This window comes from Ictidomys tridecemlineatus, chromosome 10 (genome assembly GCF_052094955.1).
Source record: "Ictidomys tridecemlineatus isolate mIctTri1 chromosome 10, mIctTri1.hap1, whole genome shotgun sequence".
NCBI lineage: Eukaryota > Metazoa > Chordata > Mammalia > Rodentia > Sciuridae > Ictidomys > Ictidomys tridecemlineatus.
Genome location: NC_135486.1, coordinates 93,507,332 through 93,519,281, shown reverse-complemented (window position 1 = coordinate 93,519,281; position 11,950 = coordinate 93,507,332).

The window sequence follows — 11,950 nt, the reverse complement described above, 5'->3', positions numbered from 1 at the left end:
TCTGGTCCTTTCACTCGTGTATAAAATGTAGAGAATGGACTACTTTTCAGAAAGAAAAATCATGCTATTTTAGAGGATGATTGGTAACTAGCAGATTGATACTGCAGCACTCACCCAGTGTTATGTGTTCAGTGATGCCCAGTTAGTGGTTTCTGAAATATCTGACCTTGAGCTCAACAAAGAGCCAGTCCCTTCGCTTCTCTGGACCTCAGTGGCTTCACCTGTGAAATGTGGACTAATCCCCACTAATCTGCACCTGTCTGAGGGCAGGTGCTCAAATTAAGTGCCAGATGAAAGGCTTTTCCAGTCCTGGCGCCTTGAGACCTCTTTGTGGGGCTGCTTCTCTCGAGTATGGAAATCCACGATTAGGAGGGGGGCTGGCTGGAGGCTGTGTGCTTTCCACTTCAGGGCACTGAGCAGGTGACGACAGAGCACCAATTCAGTCGCTGCAGCTGCCCTGAGCCCCCCAGGCCCACTGAGCCAGCTCTCTCAGCGGGAGTTTCGGAAAGAGAAGGGGCCTGGAGCTCTGTCCTTTATTCTTCCTGGGTTGTCACCCTGCCAGCTCTTGCTCACTCCAGGCCATTTGACGCTGGCCCTCAAAGCTTCTTTGGCAGGGGGCACATCTGCAGTTCTCTTCCTCTAAAATATTTCAAGAGCAAAGGGCCCCATGAGCGGAATTCCACGTCCTTCCTGCCTCCCTTCTCCCTTCACTGGCTGTGAATCAGAGGAAGGCCACGTCTTCTGTTCTGAATGTTTCATCTGGGACTCTGGGAGCTGGAATGAAAATGAAATGCAGACTCCACTTGGAGACAGACAGGCTGTCAAGGGGCTCAGGAACAAACAGGTGCAGGCACCCAGAGGTGGCCCCAGAATTGCAATTAGCTGCACAGGTACACAGGGATCTTTCAGTCATGTGATCCTGTATGGGGCTAATCTTGAAGAATGTCCTCACCAAGCCACGTGTCAGAAAAGACTGCCCAGCCTCAACCTGAGAGGAGCTGTAGTCCCCGCGGTAAAGACCACAGGAGTCCGTCTGCACTGGCTCACTGAATTCAAGGAGATGGGCTCAGCAGCTGTGTGCACGGTCAAACAGCCTGGGCAGCATCACACCGCACCTTTTCTTGGCTCTGTGGGTCTGGGACAATCACTCCGTGAATTAAAATACCAGTTGCTGTACTTATAAAATGAGAATCATAGTGGCACCTATAGCACAGGGCTGCTATGTGGTTTAAATGACATAATAAATGCAAAGTGCTTACCGCCCCGTGTCTGGCACATAGAAGAGCTCTGTGAATGGCTTGTATTTTTGTTACAGAGCTCTTCTTTGAGCTCAGCACTGGTGTGAGCAGTGAGGGGAATATAGAAGTTCAGCCCCGTCCCCACCTTTGGTAAAGCAAGGCTATTCCCAAGAAAGAGTTAAACAGCTAAGCAGCAGTGGGTGATTAAATGAAAAAGCAACTAGGAGGAGGCAGCAATGCTATTTATAATAGCAATGTGCTGGAAGGAACCCAAATGCCCAGCAATCCTGTAATGACTAAGCAAACCCTGAACCGTTACACGCCAGACCACTGCAGAGCCGTTGGAAAAGGCGGGCATGCGGCTGATGTCCATACATGGAAAGGTACCTTGGAAAGGCATGTTTTAAAAAGGAGATCACAAAATGGTATGTGCATACTTTCTCAAGATGTATAAATATATGTAAAGTCTCCCACAAAGGTCCAAAAAGAACTTGGAGGCATGGAAGTAGTTGAAAATTGAATGCACATCTGTTTTCTTCCCCCACCCCCCTGACAAGTTGCTTAAGCATCTGTGTTTAGAAAAGATAATATTACAACTTGAACATCTTAAGAGAAGTTTGGAAAAGGGAGTAAGATATGGGGTAGAGGGCTGAGGAAGGCTTTGCAGGAATAATGGTGTTTTGAGCAAATATGAAAGCATTTGTGGATTTAAATGATGGGAACAGAGTTGTCTCCATAGGGCCATTTGTGACCCTCTCCCCTACCAGTCTCTTTAGCTAAAGAAATGGAGTTAAGTACTATTAACCGCAGTGGGAGAGATGAATGTGGGAGAGAACTGGGTGGCTGAGGCTTCTCCTTGGAGGCTAAGGACAGTTGAGGTGAAGCTATTTGCATACTGGGGCGTCAGGGCTTGACTTTATACCAGGTTGTTGCCTGGAGGCCTGCCCAGATAGCTCCATCTGATGGAGAGTCGGGGTCCTGATACAGGCCAGAATCCTGATTGGCTGTGCTTTTGGGAGAAGAGAGGCCATGCCAGTGTTCTCTCCACTGGACAGTTTGCATTTATGAATATACACAAACAGGGTCCTCTAGACACCAGAATATGAACTCAGATGGTAGAGGAAATTCACCTCCACCTATCAGACCAATGGAGATTGCTGGCTGCACCTCGGATCACTGTAAGCTATGAACTAAAGCTCTTGGGTGTTCCTGGGTTATCATTTTTCTGATTTAGTTGATGAGGTAAGTCAATCAGATGTTGTTTTAAGTATGGCCAGCCTCCATGGGGCACCTCTTGGGTCTGACTTCTGTCCTTCTACTGTGAATCTGAGGGTATCAAGAAGGGATAAGGGCTGGCAATGTAGCTCAGTGGTGGGGCACTTGCCTAGCATGTACAAGGCCCTGGGCCTCAAAGACCCACCTTGCAAAAATAAAGGGTGGGGGCTCTGACATTGATCTAACTAACAGACTTGAGTTTGAATTCTGCCTCTAAGACCTTGAGAAAATTTCCAAAGCTCTTGGAACATGTACAAAATGGGGGATCCTTACGCCTTATGCCTCCTCCCTCCAGGGTTTGAGGATTAGCAGGAAAGTGCAGATGTTTGGCCCAGAGCAGAAGCTCATTGGGTGGTGAGCACTGCTCTTATTCTTCCTGCTGAAATCGTGACTAAGATAGAAGAGTTCCCACTGTGGTGAGACAGCCATTCTCCAGAGACACAAACACATGGCCTGTGCACAACTCCTCCCTATCCCAGGGTCCTCTGCTTCGTGTCCTGAGTTACCCAGATCTGGGGCTCTCTGACCCAGCCACGCGCTGTGGAAGGCAGGACACAGGCCCCAGGCACAGGCGCAGCTGCGCCTGGCTCCCTCTGCTGGCAATGAGGGCCGATGGGAAGACATTGCTTAGGGGGACAGGAGGAGGATGCTGCTGAAGTCAGCTCAAAATCACTTCCAGGATTCCCAGGAGAGCACCCCGACCCAGGGAACATGCCAGAGTGCAATGACCCCCCTGAGGCATAATAAGAAATATGTATTTGGTCTTTGTCCCCAGTCCCTGACACAGAACTCCTAAAACTCTTGGAATTTCCTGAGTGATGGGAGGGATAGAGCATCTTTGTTCTAATGAGGTGACTCTTGTGGGGACCTCTAAATAGCTTCAAGATGGGGAGTTTTTGCCAGAAAGTCCAAGCCTTGATTGGGAGCCTGGAACTTTGAGCCCCACCCGTCAACCTCTGGGGAGAGGTGAGGGACTAGAGATGGAGTTAATAACAGATCGTGCCTACGTGATAAAAGCTCCATAAAATGTCTTACGTGACTGGATTCAAAGAGTTTATGGAATGGTGAACGCTTCCAGGTACCAGGAAGGGGCACACCTTAACTCCATGGGAACAGAAGCTCCTATGCTAAGGACCTAACCCTATATACCTCTTCATCTGGCTGTTCAAACCAGTAAACCTCAATCAAGTGTGTCCTTGAGAACTCTTCTAGCAAATTATTATGGGAACTCTCAGTGGATAACCGGTCCTTCAGGAAACAGGAGACTCAGGACTTGTGACTGGCATCTGAAGTGGGGGCATCTCGAATCTGTGGGGTCTGTGCTAAATCCAGACAGTGTCAGGAATGAGTTGTTTGGTTGAACACACAGGTAGTGACAGAGAATCAAAGAATGGGTGGTCAATGTCCGAAAACACCCCACCACCTAAATATTCAAAGTAACCAAGACACACACCCCTCACCCCCACCAAGAAGCCAGGGAGCCATCACTAGCACAATCTCATTCATGCATGGCCACTGGCCAGGGATGAAAAGTGATCAGGGACAGGTCCTCGGAGAACCTTCCTCAAAACTTACACAGGCCTCCGCCTCGTGAAAGCCAGAGCCCATCTTTCCATCTAGCTAGGTGACTAGCATACTTTAGGGAATCTGAATGACTCAGATGCTTCCAAAAAATTTTTTCCTAAGATTTTGATTCATAATTCATCAATATTGCAGAGTCATTAAAAGAGCCCAGATTTGCTGTTACTTCAGGTACCCCGAAGGACACCTATCACTTCTAACCCTATCTTAAATCTGTCTTTAATGAGAAGGTTTAGTTTCTTCTTCTCATGCCAGCGGGATTCTGAGCCTCTCTTACCACTTGTCACACTAAGCGGTCACCCCAGCATGTGGCAGAACCATCAGGAAAAGGAAAATACGACAAACACAAATGTTCTCAAAGACCTGCAAGCCCAAGACTGCAATACCTCCTGTAGTCTCCCCCTCCTCCCACTCCTCACCAAGGCCATTCCCTACTTGACATCTCTTCAAATTGTCTCAAAAATACTCCAAACCTCAATCATCCAGAGAGAAACATAAAGCACCCCCCAGCCCTCAGGGCCATCCCCCAGGAATCCCTTTTGAGGCTCCACATTTGCGAATGGCACCAACATCCATGCTTGAGGTCACCCAAGCCGGAAAACTGAGAACCTTCCTTATCATTCCTTTATTCTCACAACACAAAACGATCATCTCCAAGCTCATAAGGAGCCCTAAAGTCCACCCACGGCTCATGGACTCCACAACTACCATCTTAGTTCAGACTGCTTTTGTCTATCACCTGGACGATTGTGGTGGCCTTCTTTTTGGATTCAGTTGGATTCACTTCCAATCGGATCCCCAGACTGCATCTCTAATTATCATTCCAAAATGCATATCGGATTTTAAAACCTCAGTTTAAAGGCCGCCTAGGGCTTTCTATGGCTCTTAAAATAAATACCAATTCTCTAGCAAGCCTACAAGGCCCCTATTCAGTCATCCCTTGTTCTCTGTGTTCTGCCACACTGGCTTCTTTCAATTCCTCCCACACCCTAGTGGCTTTCTCAAATAGGCCTTTGCACACGCTGTTCCCTCTGCCTAGAGCAATCAAATACCACCACCACCACCACTTCGGCCAGCTAGCCCTGCTTGGCCCTTGGACGCTGCTTCAACCTTGTTTTACTAAAGGTCATTTCTGACCACTTGAACTTGCCAGCTCCTTTATAAACAATTCTCCTTTAGCCTATTATTCTCCTTCCTCAGAACTTGCATCCCAGTTTGCAATTTTATTTTATTAATGTGATTGCTTGATTGATTTTTCTGCTCATTATTATATCCTGACGTTCAAGGCCTAATTAGTAGTACTTTCTTAACAAATATTGATTTTCGTGAATGAACGAATAAATGAGTAGGTTAAAATAATAGGGCCTTGAACTCCACTTTTGATATGCCAAGATTTATGACATCACAAAACTGGTCAAGGTTCCAGGTTCCAAATATCCAACTGGGATAAGTTATCAGAGGGATGGAGTGTTGTAAAGCTAGGAATGACGAATAGGAAAGCTGTCTTACAAAGGCAAGGGCATTCGAAGTCACTGTCTGGCACCTAGAGGAGAAGTCACAGGTTAAGAGAGGAGTTGGGTCCAAAGCTGTCAAGAATCCATCCAATTCTATTTGGATATTGAACCTTTATTACAGCAGGGCTCCTCCAGGGGCTTTGGAAGAATTACAGGGGCTTTTTTTGGTTTTCACAGGATCAGAGCCCTGGTGGTTTTCATTTGGAGGAAACAAAAAGTGCTTCATATTGAACATGTTCCTGCTCTAATGTAGTTCCACCTCTGTTGAGCATTTGTGTCAGGCATAATGCAATTGCAACCCATAGGATTCTAAGGAACTGAGCACTCAGCACCATGAAAAGAGGACATAGCTGTGTATTAAGGGACAGGGAACAGGCAATGGTACTAACAGTGTCCCATCCTGGGTTTACCAGCTTGGGCAGCAGGATCCTCATCGTTTGGTGTGGCAAGCATATGCAGCACACACGCACACACATATGCACGTGTGCACACACACATACACACACACACACACACAGGATAGGCTGTAGCTGGCACAGCATGCACATCTACAAGTAGGCAGATAGGTGTGACTGGCACACATGCACATGCATGCAGGCACAAATGTACACACACATACACACATGTGGACGGATATGGATGGCAAAGGAGGCAGTGTTTATGGGAACTCCTGAACAAGGACATTCCCACCTTCCCTATCATTTCTAACTGAGGACACTTGGAGGTGTAGGGCTTGCTCTCACGGAGTGCTATGGCTTGGATAAGTATTCCCCCAAAGGCACGTGTTCAAGGCTTTGGCCCCAGTCCATGAGCTATTGGGAAGTTTTGGAACTTTTAAAAGTTGGGGCTTAAAGGGAGGTTTTCTGATAATTGGAGATGTGCCATTGAAGGGAACTATGGGATCCTGTCCTGTCCTCTTCCTTTCTTTTCTTATACTCCATGATAAAGTGGATAGACTTTCTCTGTAATGCTTTCTCATCATGATATACTGTGCAACATGCCCAGAGCAATAGGGCCAATTGCCATTGACCAAAAACCTCAAAACCTGTGAATCAAAATTAACCTTTCTTCATTATAAGTTGATATTCTCTGGTATTTTCTTATTGTAACAGTAACTTGACTAATTCACAGAGCCACCAACCAGATGGGTAGAACTCCCCAGGCTGGGTTCTTCTCATTCTGAATTTTTGTACATAAGACCCACTCTGCATGGTAAGGGTATAATTACCATTGGCTTCACTGCTTCAACTTGCAGGGATAGATAACTAATGATATCAGAATTAAAAGCCATTTTATGAGCTAACTTGACCATTTTCTCTCTAGTTTATGATGACTTCTAATCCAAAACATTTCCTGTACACTTCTCACATCATCTTTGCAAGGTGAAATAATCATATACTTGTTCTTTAGAGAATTTCCTGTGCTTGAATGACCTTAGTTTTTCCTTGCTTCTCCAAGATCACCTAATCATAAATAGAATTTCTAAGAGACTGAGACTGTAGCACATGGTAGACTACTTGCCTAGCATATGTGAAACCCTGGTTTGATTCCCTACAAAACCAAAAAGAAAAAGAAAAAAGAAAAAAAAAGTCCCCCTATCCATTTCCCCCAACTATAGAATCTTATAGTACAGTATATCATATGAATCCTTTGTAAGAATTCTACTAACATCATGAGTCAACATTCTTTAATAATCACAGTATTTCTTTTTTCTCTGATAACAAGTGTATTAGCATGTTTATTACAGAATATTCAGAAAAACACAATAAGAAAAATTGAAATCCACTCCCTATTTCACCATACAGAGATAGTCTGTATTCTTTTCCCCAAAGCAGATATTATACATCCTTTCATATATAAAATCGAGATTCTAGGATACATTTGCTCTTTACATTTTTAAATCATTTGGATTTTTGCATTGAATAATAGATTCACAACATGCTCCCTAGGATGACTTTACAGCTGTGTATCAGTGCATTTCATGGGGGTCCCGGGGCTTACGTAACAAATCCCTTTATGCTAGACATGTATTTCCATGCAGTTTTTAGAAATGCAAGGGGTAATTTACTCAGCAACCCCCTACTAACTTCTTTCCTTAGGAAAAATGCCTGGAAGTGAAATGGCTGAGTCAGAGGATATGGATTTAGATACTTGTGCCAGATTGTCTTTTTCAAGTGCTATGGCTTGACTGTCCCTCTCTGAAACTCATGTTGAAATTTCATTGCTGCGGCCTGGGGCTTGGGCTCAGTGGCAGAGCATTTGCCTAGCATGTGTGAGGCACTGGGTTCGATTCCTGGCACCACATACAATAAACAAAATAAAGGTATTGTGTCCCTCTACAACTACAAAAATATTTTTTTAAAAAAAAGAAGAAGAAATTTAATTGCTGCTTCCCTGCAGTACTAAGAAGTGGTATTTTAAAGAAGTGACTAGGTCATTAGGGCAGAGCCCCATACCTTGATTGCAGGAGTGGGTTCATTATCATGGGAGCAGGTTCTTAACCAAGAAGCTGAATTCCCCCAACTCCTCTCTGTTTATCACATGCTTGCTTGATCTACTTCATGATGACACAGAACTAAGACCTTCTCCAGATGCTGGTGCCATGTTCATCAATAACCCAGCTTCCAGAGTGTGAGCCAATAAACTTGTATTGTTTATAAATTACACAGCTTGTGGCATTATGTTATAGCAGCAAAAAATGAAACAAGGCATCAAGTTTCATTAACAGCGTGCACCTTCTCAATCAGTGTGGACAAGTGTCCATTTCCTCAGACACTTACAATCAGTGAGTACTGTTTTTGGGGGGAAGGGGGTACCGGGGATTGAACTCAGGGGCACTTGACCACTGAGCCACATCCCCAGCCCTGTTTTGTATTTAGAGACAGGGTCTCACTGAATTGCTTAACGCCTTGCTTTTTGCTGAGGCTGGCTTTGAACTCGTGATCCTCCTGCCTCAGCCTCCTGAGCTACTGGGATTACAGGTGTGTGCCACTGCACTCCGCCTGTTTCCCCCCACCACCACCACCACCCTTTTCCTAGTTCTTCAATTTTAAACACAATGGTTTATGTTCAGCATAGTGAAATCCATCTTCAGAATCCATCACCATCCTGAGGAGCCCACAGAGGCACAAGGAACAGCACTTCTGAAATGACAAAGGAAATAAATGGGCATGTTTCAATGCAAACTGAATACTGAAATAGGTTTTGCAAACTAACTGACAGAACAAAACTGTCTTTGCTGACATATTATGAATGAAAATGCCTAGCATGGCCCTGCTCAGCTATTTAAAGTAAGCCATTAGACAGGGACAATGTCTCTAGCACTGAACGTGCCATCTCCAGCAGCATCCACTGCACCACAGAAGGTCACGTTTTCAAATATCACTCTAAACTTAATTCTCCCACCGTCTCCTGTCTCCTAATTCTCATCTATGATCCTGTAGACTTGCAGCTTTCTATGTGCCCCCGCCACCAGGGGGCTGGTGAGGAGACAGGGGTTGCCCATGGATGGGCCTCCACCATCCATCAAGGTGGTGGGCCCATCCACCATGAGACCACCTCTGTACGTGGACTCAGGGTTGGAGAACAGCCATGGTATTTGGATGCAGGGAAATATTGTCAGTGACCTCCTTCTCCTCTGGACATCTAGGTAAGATTAACGGCAATCTCTTGAGGTGAAGATGCCTCATTTGAAATTCACCAAAAAACTCCAATGTCTCCAACAGTTCCCTCTGTCTGAAAAGTTGCATTAGGATTTGTCACATTTGGCCACTCACATTTGGCCACAGCGAGGCCCAGCTCTGGAATTTAATCATCCGATTGAACAACTAATTTCAAAATTGGGATTGTGATCAGGAGCCGCTTCATTGGAACATTAATTGTCTGAAGTTTGCAGCCAGAGAATACATGACAGCCTCGATTTTATGGCTCGTTCTAGATAATGGTGACACATTACTGCGAAACGCATCTGCTTCCTAACTTCATAAATTGGATGTTGTTTATAATAATGCGGCTAGAGCAGTAACACTTTATCATAAGAGCTGCTGTCTCTGAGGAAAGTCATTATTCAGTGTATACTTGACAAATTGGTCATCGTTCACAGGCGGAAGAGAAATTGATGTGGCCTGTTTTATTTACCGGGGAAGGGGCAATGTGTTATCTTCTCATTGGACTGATGTTTTCCCTACCAAGTTTTTGCCACCAGAAGGATTATGATCCCCGCTGCTCATCACTCATGGAATCATGCCAATGTTATTAGCCTTAAAGGCTTTAATGCCCAGGGCATAGGAATCACCCTTCCCAGTTCCAGAATGATTTTCAGAGGAGAACCTTGAGAAGAGATTTCCCTTCAGATGCCATTTAACTTCCTACTTCCTAAATGGAAAAACAAATAGGAATGATGAACAGCCGTGAGTGACTTTGTTCCCCAAGGATGGCTGGGTCGGGATAGGCAGGCCGCAGCCGCTGCGTCTTTTCTTCGAATATTAAAAGACAGTGGCAAACCGTGGCTGGGTAGACGGAATCTGGCTGAGCCTGGGCCTTCCATCCTGGTGTATGTATGTCCTGAAGGGGGTGCAGCGAACTTTCCCTGAACATTAACATCCATCTCCGCAGAGAACATGGCATTGCTATGGGGGACAGCGTTGGGTTGTAGGCTCCCCGTCCCCGACTTTTGAGTGTGGGCACCGCTGCCTGTGCACCCAGCTGCTTCTCTATCGCTGCTGAACTCACCAGAAGGAAAGTGTCCGTGGGCCCTGGTTACTCTGAGTCCATTTGCCAGCTGCAAGGGTGAGTGCACGCTGCGCTCATATCAGTGAGTAGTGGTTAGAGTGGCCTAAGCAGCCCCATGTCCACCAAGTGTGTGTCCTGGGCGCTACGTCCACAGTGAAGCCCAGTCCTCTTCTACAAGGCAGGGCCTATGCTCATGGAAATGCAGGAGGGCTTCTCTGAGCAGCAAAGGAATGACAAAGCCTTCATTCCATGTTCCCTGTTGTCCCCACACCGACCCTGCTTCCTGGGTGAACGAGGACTGTATACAGATTGAAGTCGGCAGAGGGAAGCTGGGGAGGGCTTAGGCGGCTGCAGTGTCTACGTCTTCCTCTGCCTTTACCCGTTTTGACCCGGCTGAGTGTTGTACCACCATCCTCTTTACAGGTGAGTAGATAAACTCAGGAAACAGGGTACCTGACATTGGGGCTGGGGTGGGGGCTACCCTGTGCACAGCAGGATTTTGAGTAGCATCCCTGGCCCCAAAGACAGGAACACCATCCCAGTTATGAAATTCTATGACAATTCTCTGGTCTTCTAGGGGCCAAACTGCCCCCTAGTTGAGGGCCACTGAAGAAAAGACCATTTGTTCATGAGCTAATAAAGAGCAGAGAGGCCTGGACCAGAGCCCAGGAAGCCCATGCCTGCAAGTGACTGGTCCTCTTTACCAACACTGTACTCCTCCTTAAAGGATTTATCACCACAAGTGGCAGAAGCCTCCTGGAGTATTCTGCCTGATACAGAAATGGCTTAGGAGCTCAAAAAGAGAGCATCTGTGATGCATTCAATTCCAGGCTGGACCCAAACGGTTGAGTGTGGCCTCTGTGCTCCAGGCTAGAGAGAAGATGGGGCAGAGGGAAGAATGTATGAGGTGTAGGCACTGAGGGAACAAGAGGTGAAGACCCAGAAGGGACCTTTGTGGGTTCAGTGAGGACAGAGAAGTCCACTGTGGATAGGAGGGAGAGGAAGGGAGGGGTAAGCTGGATAAGGCCTGGGGAGGGAGGGTACAGGCCTCCGGGAACTATCTGGGAGGATTGGGTCTGGTGCAGAAAGCATCAGGCTTCCTGGACCGGGCAGGGCTGGTCCTCATCACCAGAGTGATGCGGGGTGAGGGATGGCAGGAGCGTGCAGCCAGCCTGGTATGAAAGATTCACCTAGAACAACAGCCCCCCCCCCAACCAGAGGCAGGCACCTTCCTGTCTCCCACTTACAGTTCTGACAACTGGCCTGAGCACGGCTGGCCACAAAAGCCAGGTCACGAAAGAAAGGCACCGAGGACACAGAGCTCCGTGAGGATGAGCGTAGCCGGCGGGCAGCTGGCAGGTCCAGCTCAGCTCAGCAGCTTTGAATCTCTCTCTGCTCAGTAGGGGCCATCATTCCCCCAAGGCCAAGACCAGCTAATTAACACACCATCATGGCACTTGTCCCACCAGTCCTTCTAAGACAGCAAGCAAAAGGGCTTTTGATGAGGCCTCTTCCTGGTTGGGGATGAAGGGGCCATGACTGTAACCACCACCGGGATGGGAGGTGAAGGTCAGGATTGCCCAACACAAGTGCCATGTGCCCAGAGCTTCC